Raw genomic sequence first — 10,000 nt, forward strand, 5'->3', positions numbered from 1 at the left:
CTGTGAAATCTTCCTGTATCAAGTAACCCGACAGTGGCATTGTAGCCACAACCTCTTACACAACACATGCAGTAACTGGCTCTGTCCTTTTTGCCTCAGCTTCTTCAACTATTGTGTACCTTACTACGGATGGAACATTCAACTAACATCCTATTGTAGACTCTTTCTATGCTCTGCATTTTATCACACATGCATACACCCTTGTTTGTACATACCTACACATTATGTATGCTTGATGGCCTGTCTATTATTGCTTTTATTATATATGTACTTATGACGCACACACAGACACACACTCTGCTAACATCTAAATGAAACCATTTCTCTTAACATTCTACGGTTGTGTCGTCTTCCTTTTTCCTTTCTGGCACTCATATTCATTTCTTCCATTTTTGGCTTTTATTGTAAGGCGACCGTGCGGTGTAATAAAGGAGTCATTCATTCGTCACCTTTCCTTTCGCACGGTCGTTCTACAAACACTTACGAAGACCAAGACCTCCAAATCGCTTGGGCAATGCAGCCTGACGTTGGAGAGACTCTGACATTGACCAGGCTTAAAAGAAAGTACTGGGGTCGATTCGCTAGACTAAAATGTTTCAAAGCGTTGCTCCAGCATGGCCTTTCTCTGTCTGATTCTCTCTCTCTCTCTCACACACACACACAGGGCAATGAAGAAAATCACAATTTTTCTGAAAAGCAACTGAATCTCGTATATTTTTTGTTGATTTTACTCTTATCAATTATTTTTCAATACATTCGGGAATTTAATAACCCCATTTGCGTCAGTTATGAATTTAATAACAAAATATTTGTAGGATTTGACTTAAGCAATGGGAATATCACCCTTAATGTTCCACTAATTTTTATTCCTCAATTGTTCCGTTTTTGATTTAGGAACCACTCTGAGAAAAATTAAAATACACTTTTACTTTCGGAATGAGTTGAAAATGAAGTATCGAAATATTTTTAGAAGATAAAATAATAAAAATTATTACAAGAATGTTCATCATCAAATAATACTTTCTTTACATACCATAAAAGAAACAACTACTGTGTGTATAAACTATAGTGTATATTTACAAAATTGTGCAAAAATGTTCCATCTAATACGCCGCACATTGGATGCACAAACAAGGTAGACTACTCTACTTGCCTAAGGTGCAGTACGTAAGGGACTGAACTCTAAACCCACGTTCTTAAGAAGTGAACTTCACCACGTGGCCATGAGCTGACAGAATCGTTAGCACGCCGGGCGAAATGCTTAGCAGTATTTCGTCTGCCGCTACGTTCTGAGTTCAAATTAAGCCGAGGTCGACTTTGTCTTTCGTCCTTTCAAGGTCGATTAAATAAATACCAGTTACGCACTGGGGTCGATATAATCGACTTAATCCTTTTGTCTGTCCTTGTTTGTCCTGACATATTTCAGCAAGCAAGGAAGCCACTAAATGTTCTGAAAACTCCTCACAGCCTTTGCTTTATCTGTTTTTGTCATATATATATATATATATATATATATATATATATATATATATATATATATATATACGACAGGCTTCTTTCAGTTTCTGTCTACCAAATAGACTCATAAGGTTGGCCCGAGGCTATAGTAGAAGACACTTGCCCAAGTTGCCACGCAGTGGGACTGAACCCGGAACCATGTGGGACTGAACCCGGAAAGCTTCATACCACACAACCACAAAGGTACTGGTAGGGTAGAAAAATAGGGTATTTCCAGTGCAGCACTCCCCTTGAGCTTTAGGCTATCTACACTTTTGAATTCCAGACTAATATTGAAATTCTTGCCTAAGGTGCAACTCTATGACACGTGAAGCGACCAGTATTTAGGCAACAAGAAAGGCCATAGAGGCCTGTGGACTATTTTGTGATCGTAAACTCGAAGTCTGAGTTCTCTCTGAGTTTAAAGTTTTTCGTCTCAAACTGAAGATTGAGGTATCCGTTTGGTGGGTCAAAATGGAAATGTCCCTAAATATCACCAAATCACATTGTGTTTTTGTCAAACTATATAGCGACTCCTTTGCTTCTTCTCACATCCTGGATGCTGCGGTCAGGGCGAGATCAACGGCTTCTGTGGCCAAACAAAACAAAAGGTGTAGAATATACTGGTTTCACAATGGTAAGACTGTTGTATGGGTTTAGCAAAGAGTAAAATATAATGCAAGTAAGAAGACAAAGACAGACTTTTGGAACATCTTTAATGATCAGTTACAATTGTTTCTGTATGCAAGTTCATGCAAAAGTTTTATGTGAAAATTTGGCATTTGGAAGGGCATCCAGGTGTAGAAACCATGCAAAATCAGATTGGAACCTGGTGCAGTTTTCAGTCAAACTGTCCAACCTATGCTGGCATGGAAAACGGATGTTAAATAATGATGATGATTTATGGTTTTAAACATTAGAATGACACTTCCTCGGACCAGCATCAAAAGCTTGCTCTTACATCATGACATATTCTCTTTACTCTTTTACTTGTTTCAGTCATTTGACTGCGGCCATGCTGGAGCACCGCCTTTAATCGAGCAACTCGACCCCGGGACTTATTCTTTTGTAAGCCCAGTACTTATTCTATCGGTCTCTTTTGCCGAACCGCTAAGTAACGGGGACATAAGCACACCAGCATCGGTTGTCAAGCAATGCTAGGGGGACAAACACAGACACACAAACACGCACATACACACATATATATATACGACGGGCTTCTTTCAGTTTCCGTCTACCAAATCCACTCACAAGGCTTTGGTTGGCCCTAGGCTATAGTAGAAGACACTTGCCCAAGGTGCCACGCAGTGGGACTGAACCTGGAACCATGTGGTTGGTAAACAAGCTACTTACCATGCAGCCACTCCTGCGCCTATATATATATATATATATATTTTAGATGTTAAAAGCTATGGCCAGTCATAGTGACCATTGGCTTTGCACTTATAAAGCACTTAGAGATATAAGTGACTCATCAGACTCAAATACTCTTTGAGTCTGATGAATCACATTTACTGCTAAGAGCTTTATAGGTCCAAAACCAACCAAAGGTCATTCTATGATGACCAGCCACAACTTTTGAATTCCTAAAAGGTATATTACTACTCTGTTTTAGTTCTTTTTGAGATATATGAACTACCGATGATATATATATATATATTATATATATATATATATATATATATATATATATATATACATATTAGAGGGAAACCACTATGTGGGTACACTTATGCTAGAAATAGATCCGTTATGGTCTTACCACTAAGAAATGTTCTTAAGAAAAATTGAGAACATTTCTTAGTGGTAAGACCATAACAGATCTATTTCTAGCATAAGGGTGTCCACATAGTGGTTTCCCTCTAATATGTATACAATACAATTTTACTGAACCTTCAGTTTTTTTTTTATATGCTAGACCATTGGTGTGAAATCGATGTTAATTAAATTAAAATCTAATTTCTCACCCTCATTTTAAATTTAAATTTAAATGTATATATTTTCTATTTTCGATATATTTGGGGTACTTGGGTCTGCTCAGGACTTAGTGCTTGCTTTTTCCATGAGTATGAGTAAGTATTTCATTTATATCTCACGTATTTATCGCTGAAGAGGGGAAAATTCTTATGAATTAACCCCGAAATTGGGACCAATACGGTAATAACGGATTTTTTAGAAATTTCTATTGGTTTGTTTCGAGACGCATAAATTATAATGGTTATTGACAATTTTGTCTTTTTTCAGCATATTTGGCATTAGAATTTTTCTTTTGCCCTTATTTTGTAAATTATTTATAAATTTAACCTTTAAAGGTATTTTTTGATATGCTGGCCATTGATAAAATTTTTTTCTCGAAAAAAATTTTATCCTACATTAGTTATATATATATATATATATATATATATACATACATACACACACACATATATATATATATATGTATGTATATAAGACTTAGATGGATTGTTTTTGACATGAGTCACCTATATAGCACTACAGTTAAATAAAATATATATATATTCTGTGCTATTAGGTGCTGAGTTAAATATATTCCTACTATTTGTACTGCCTTGCCTCTCTTTCTCTCTCTGTATTAACAACACACATATTTGTACATATTTTAGAAATAGCTAGTCTTTTAATTATTTTTTTTTCCATATTCTCCTGCCCACTTACATCCAACGTGTCATGTATGAGAATGTATTTTTCATAGTTTGAAGATCTGACATATTTCAGCAAGCAAGGAAGCCACTTGTGCATATAATTACCGACGGCTATACACACTTGTATGTATTTGTACACCTATATTTATTACCTGAAATACCTGTGACTTAACTAAAGGTATAATGAATCAACAGCTGCAAACCTTTGAAGTTGTGCACTGAAGCTGAAATATACCAGCGACTTTTCTCAATAACAGACTGAAAACACCTGGAGTGTCACATCAAAGACTTACCTTTTATCTTTTACTTGTTTCAGTCATTAGACTGCAGCTGTACTGGGGCACTACGTTGAAGAATTGAACCCAGTACTTATTCTTAAGCCAAGTACCCCAGTACTTAATTTTAAGCCAAGTACCTATCCTATCAGTCTCTTTTGCTGAACCACCAAGTTACAGGGAAGTAAACACTTGAAAACTGGTTGTCAAGTTATTTGCAAGATTTGTAGTTTTTTAATTTAAGATTATATTCTTTTATTCTTTAACTTATTTCAGTCTTTTGACTGCGCCCATGCTGGAGCACTGCCTTAACCCTTTAGCATTTAAACTGGCCATATCCGGCCAAAAGTATTCTGCCTGTTTTATGTTCTAACTGACCAGATCTGGTCTCTCACACCAACCCTACAATATCGTTTTAAAAATTAACAGCTACCTCATCAAAATCTCATAGCTACAAGAGAATGCATGATTAGCTTAAAACAATGTGGATAAAAAAGGATTAATTTTGGCAGAATAATGTGAACACTAAAGGGTTAAAGGTTATTTTGTTGTTGAGGAAATCAATCCCAGGGCTTATTATTTGTAGGCCGATAGTTTTCAGTCAGTTTAATTCTTTGGCAAAAGTGTTGCTAGGCAGTACTCTCTGCATCTATTAATTTTGCCTTTAGGTTCCAATTGCTCATAAGCTACCCTTTTTATTTTGTCCTACATCTCTTTCTCACATTTCCTCCTTCATTCACTATGCCTAGCTCTCACTGCCCAATCCTGTTCTCCACACCCCTGTCCCTCTGAATCATTGGTATCTGGTAGCCCCTCCAACCCTATATATACCCAGGTCTTTCGCCACTTATTCGCACTCTTTAATCACACTCCCTTCGCATTATCCTGTCACCTATATTATGGCATTTGAACCTCAAGAGTATGCCCTAACACTTGCCCCTATCTATATCTCTCTCTTCCTTTACTCAACCATCTCATTTATACGCTGATCCCTGTTCCTTGTGAGTATGCCCAGCATTTTGCCACCATCTCTATCCTGCAGTCTCCCACACTCTCTCTCTCTTCTCCTGCACTTCCTTCAGTTGTGAAACTGTATTTTCTTTGCAGTAGCACACCTGTTGGCTCTCTCATGTCATGTGGCGATTAGCAGACAGGAAGCAATGCACAGATCATGGCCTCCATGCATCAAACCATTTCCATTTATCATTCAGCTTGTATATATACGTGTGGCCAACATTAAAGGCATTTAAAGTTACAGCCTTGTTTTATGTATTTTTTATACCGTATTCTTGTCAAACAATACTACAGCCTCCCAAACTTTTGAATCTCTCAAATCTGACCTTGCTCATCCTATTGCTGACGTGAGATTAATACTCACTGCGGGCACGTCATCATCTGCTATTGTCGCAGAAAATATTTAGATTTATGCACAACTAGCAGTATCGCCCGGCGTTGCTCAGGTTTGTAAGGGAAATAACTATATAAGCATTTTTAGAGAGTTATAGCCAAAAAATAGCAAAAAAATGCATTCAAAATGGAAAAAAGATGGTAAATTTTTTTTTAAATCGTTGACTCATCGTAGACATTTTTAGAGAGTTACTTCCCTTATATAATAGCGAAAAAATGCATTAAAATGGAAAAAAATGATGGTAAATTTTTTTTTAAATCGTAGACTCATCGTAGACATGCGCTAATACCCAGAAGGGCTCGATATGAATCACAACTATAAGATACCCGGTTTTGGTTAAACTGCACCGCAAAATGTGGGAGTAGTTAGGAAGCTAAATCGTAGGAGACAGACACACAACTTCACTTTTATATATAAAGATGTTTTGCAGAGTCATAGAAATTGTATATGTTTAAAATAATGAAATCTGAAAAAAAATATTCTGAGTAAAAAATTGTCTGTTTGGTAAGAAGCTTGTTTTCCAACCACATGGTCCAGGATTCAGTGACACCTTGGGCAATCGGCTGACCAAAGCATTAAGCCAATAGAATAAGTACCAGACTGGGGTCGATACATTCAACTAAAAATTCTTCAAGGTGGTGCCTCGTTCATTACTGTAGTCTAATGACTGAAACAAGTGAACGATTGTATACAAATTGCAATGACAGATTGCTAAATCCACAAATTTTTTTTTATTGTCTCTGCATATTTCCTTGTGCTCCTTTCTGCTGAAGAGCGTAGGCTCGAAATATAAAACTTTCTCACTTTCTCCAGAGCGTCAAACTAATACACCTGCTTGTTGTTTATACACTTGTCTTTGTCTTTTGTTTTTCTGTAAATTCCACCAGGATAGATCGCTAGCCACTATACATTTTTTTATTTTCTCTCCCTGTTTATTTCTGTGTTCCTTTCTGTTGAAGAGCGTAGGTTCGAAACGTTAAAGACTTTCTCACTTCCCAAGCGTTAAACTAATACATTTGTTTGTTGTTTAAACACCCGCCTTCATCTTTAGTTTTTTTGTAAATTCTCACTATATATATATATATACACACACGCATATATACACGTGGGAATTTTGACTAGCGACTGTTGGTGCTGCTACCTACGGTTGCTTTCGGAGTAAGAGACGGAGAGAAAAAGAATTTGCTAAGAAACAGAAGTGAAGAATTTTCGCTTAAGGGGAGAGAACCGCTCAGGGTTTATAATCCTTTTTTTATTTACGTTCTTTTACTTTATTATTATTATTATACGAGGTCATTTTTTTTTTTAATGAACGAGAGAACATGTGAAATATTCCCGTATAACTGATTTTATTTATCGAAATGAATTTTATATATTCTTTTATCTTAATCTTTTAGTTAGGGGAGAAGACAGCGTTCGCGCCCCTTTACAAGGCGTCCACTTCTAGAGGAAAGAAGGGAGGTATCCTTAAACCGGCCCAAATACTTACAACAGAGTGGATTTCGCAAAAAAGACACCCAAGTTAAAGAAGGTGACAGAGTACGTGTGGTACACAAGCCAGCCGCCTGGGATCTCAACCCAGAGAGTGCAAAGAATCGGAACACGTACCACAAGACGTCTAGTTTGACGTTCTTACATTTTCGCTCGTCAACCGCCCAGCATTAGTACCTATTTTGTTGACTCTGATCTGAGAGGAAAAAGGCGAAGTCACCTTGGAAAGATTTGAACCCAGAGCGCCGGTGTGTTAGAACAAAAAAAAAAAAAAAAAAAAAGCGGCGAGCTGGCAGAATCGTTAGCACGCCGGGCGAAATGCTTAGCGTTATTTCGTCTGCTGCTACGTTCTGAGTTCGAATTCCGCCGAGGTAGACTTTGCCTTTCATCCTTTTGGGGTCGATTAAATAAATACCAGTTACGCACTGGGGCCGATGTAATCGACTTAATCCGTTAGTCTGTCCTTGTTTGTCCCCTCTGTGTTTAGCCCCTTGTGGGTAGTAAAGAAATAGGTATTTCGTCTGCCGTTACGTTCTGAGTTCAAATTCCGTCGGGGTCGACTTTGCCTTTCATCCTTTCGGGGTCGATTAAATAAGTACCTATTTCTTTATTACCCACAAGGGGCTAAACACAGAGGGGACAAACAAGGACAGACATAGGTATTAAATCGTTTACATCGACCCCAGTGCGTAACTGGTACTTAATTTATCGACCCCGAAAGGATGAAAGGCAAAGTCGACCTCGGCGGAATTTGAACTCACAACGTAACGCAGACGAAATACCTATTTCTATTTCTTTATTACCCACAAGGGGCTAAACACAGAGGGGACAAACAAGGACAGACATAGGTATTAAGTCGATTACATCAACCCAGCGTGTAACTGGTACTTAATTTATCGACCCCGAAAGGATGAAAGGCAAAGTCGACCTCGGCGGAATTTGAACTCACAACGTAACGCAGACGAAATACCTATTTCTATTTCTTTATTACCCACAAGGGGCTAAACAAGGACAGACATAGGTATTAAGTCGATTACATCAACCCAGCGTGTAACTGGTACTTAATTTATCGACCCCGAAAGGATGAAAGGCAAAGTCGACCTCGGCGGAATTTGAACCCACAACGTAACGACAGACGAAATACGGCTACGCATTTCGCCCGACGTGCTAACGTTTCTGCCAGCTCGCCGCCTTTAAATAAGTACCAGTTACGCACTGAGTCGATGTAATCGACTTAATCCGTTTGTCTGTCCTCCCTGTGTTTAGCCCCTTGTGGGTAGTAAAGAAATAGGTGTGTTAGAACAAATGACACAAAGTATTCATTGTATGCTGTCTTTTCAACGACTTTTAATCTACGCGCGCGCACACACATGAATGTGTGTCTGTGTGTACTCACTCAGAAATCGAATGCAATAAACTTGTTCAGGCAATTTTGTAGGCTTTATGTAAATGTTTTGGGTTATAAAGGCTGTTACTTTGTGTAAAACTCGTCTGTATGAAAACAAATACCACACGATATTATCCAACGGTATCCTTTTTTTTTTTTTATCCTTTATCTTTAAAAACTTGTTTCAGCTGTTTGACTGGGGTCAGGCAGGGGCACCGCCTTCGAGGGTTTTAGACGAACGAATTGACTCGAGGACTTACAAAGACTGAAACAATATTGTGACTGTAATAAAGGAAATAGCAAGTTTGTGTAAACGGATCCAAAATTACACGAGATTAGGTGAGCAGTTGCTATTAAGAAACAGTTTAATACATACATACGTACATATATATATATATATATATATATATATATATATATATATGTACGAATAAAAACAAAGTGTATCTCAAGTTCTTGGCAATGTTACCAAACTCACTCATTCGAGAATTCTGAGATGGTTATCAAAGTTCCAGGTAAGATATAGTTTGAAATTAACTTTTCTAACTAGAAAAATATAAAGTATATAAGTACCGAGACATATTTTTCAGATGAAAACTTCTTTTAAATACAAACACGACACATATTTAAAAGACACAACGACGACACATACAGCCTCATCCATCTCTTTCTCTCTCTCTCCACACACGCAAAGTACACTAACATACACAAAACAACAGTCCATGCAACCTCACAAATGCATAGACACAGCCGTGCCAAACAGAAATAAACACGATGATGGACAATGGACACGAACAGGTGCCCCACATGCATCTGCGTTGTACGTATGTATGTGTGTTTGTGCGTGTATATATATATATATATAATATATATATATATAGCTGAGAGATTTAGAAATGTAATATTGCTAAATTTATATATATATATTAGCAGGAATGCGACACCGATAGTGTCTCTGTGATCGCTCGATCTGCTAGAAATAACCGCCAAATTTCTCGCATATCATAACGCTATCGTCTTATGAAACGAACGGTACATTGGACCGTGTATTTCGAAATATATTTAAGACAGAATGGTCATAGATTGTATTTTTTATCATAGATTATTTACTCGGTCAGAGCCGCCATGAAGTTAAAACAACGAACTTACAACGCGGCGCAGAGTGAGCAGCAGAAACAATTACCCGAAACAATTGGGCCGGAGATTTTGGAATAACTGTCCTTCGAAGTCCCATACTTCATAAGAAAAGAAATGAGTACAGATGTGAGTGTGTATGTGT

General features: G+C 37.5%; 1 protein-coding gene across 1 annotated transcript in view; it reads left to right on the forward strand.

Moving 5' to 3' along the window:
• The first annotated feature begins 8,783 nt into the window (after nucleotides 1-8,783).
• The window catches only part of LOC115222134, a 73,743-nt gene continuing 72,526 nt past the window's right edge, over nucleotides 8,784-10,000 (forward strand). Inside the window, exon 1 of the mRNA XM_029792267.2 lies at nucleotides 8,784-9,236. The gene's annotated coding sequence lies outside the window, so the exon portion shown is untranslated. The remainder of the gene's footprint in view (nucleotides 9,237-10,000) is intronic.

Source organism: Octopus sinensis, linkage group LG19, assembly GCF_006345805.1.
Source record: "Octopus sinensis linkage group LG19, ASM634580v1, whole genome shotgun sequence".
In the NCBI taxonomy this organism is placed as follows: Eukaryota; Metazoa; Mollusca; class Cephalopoda; order Octopoda; family Octopodidae; genus Octopus; species Octopus sinensis.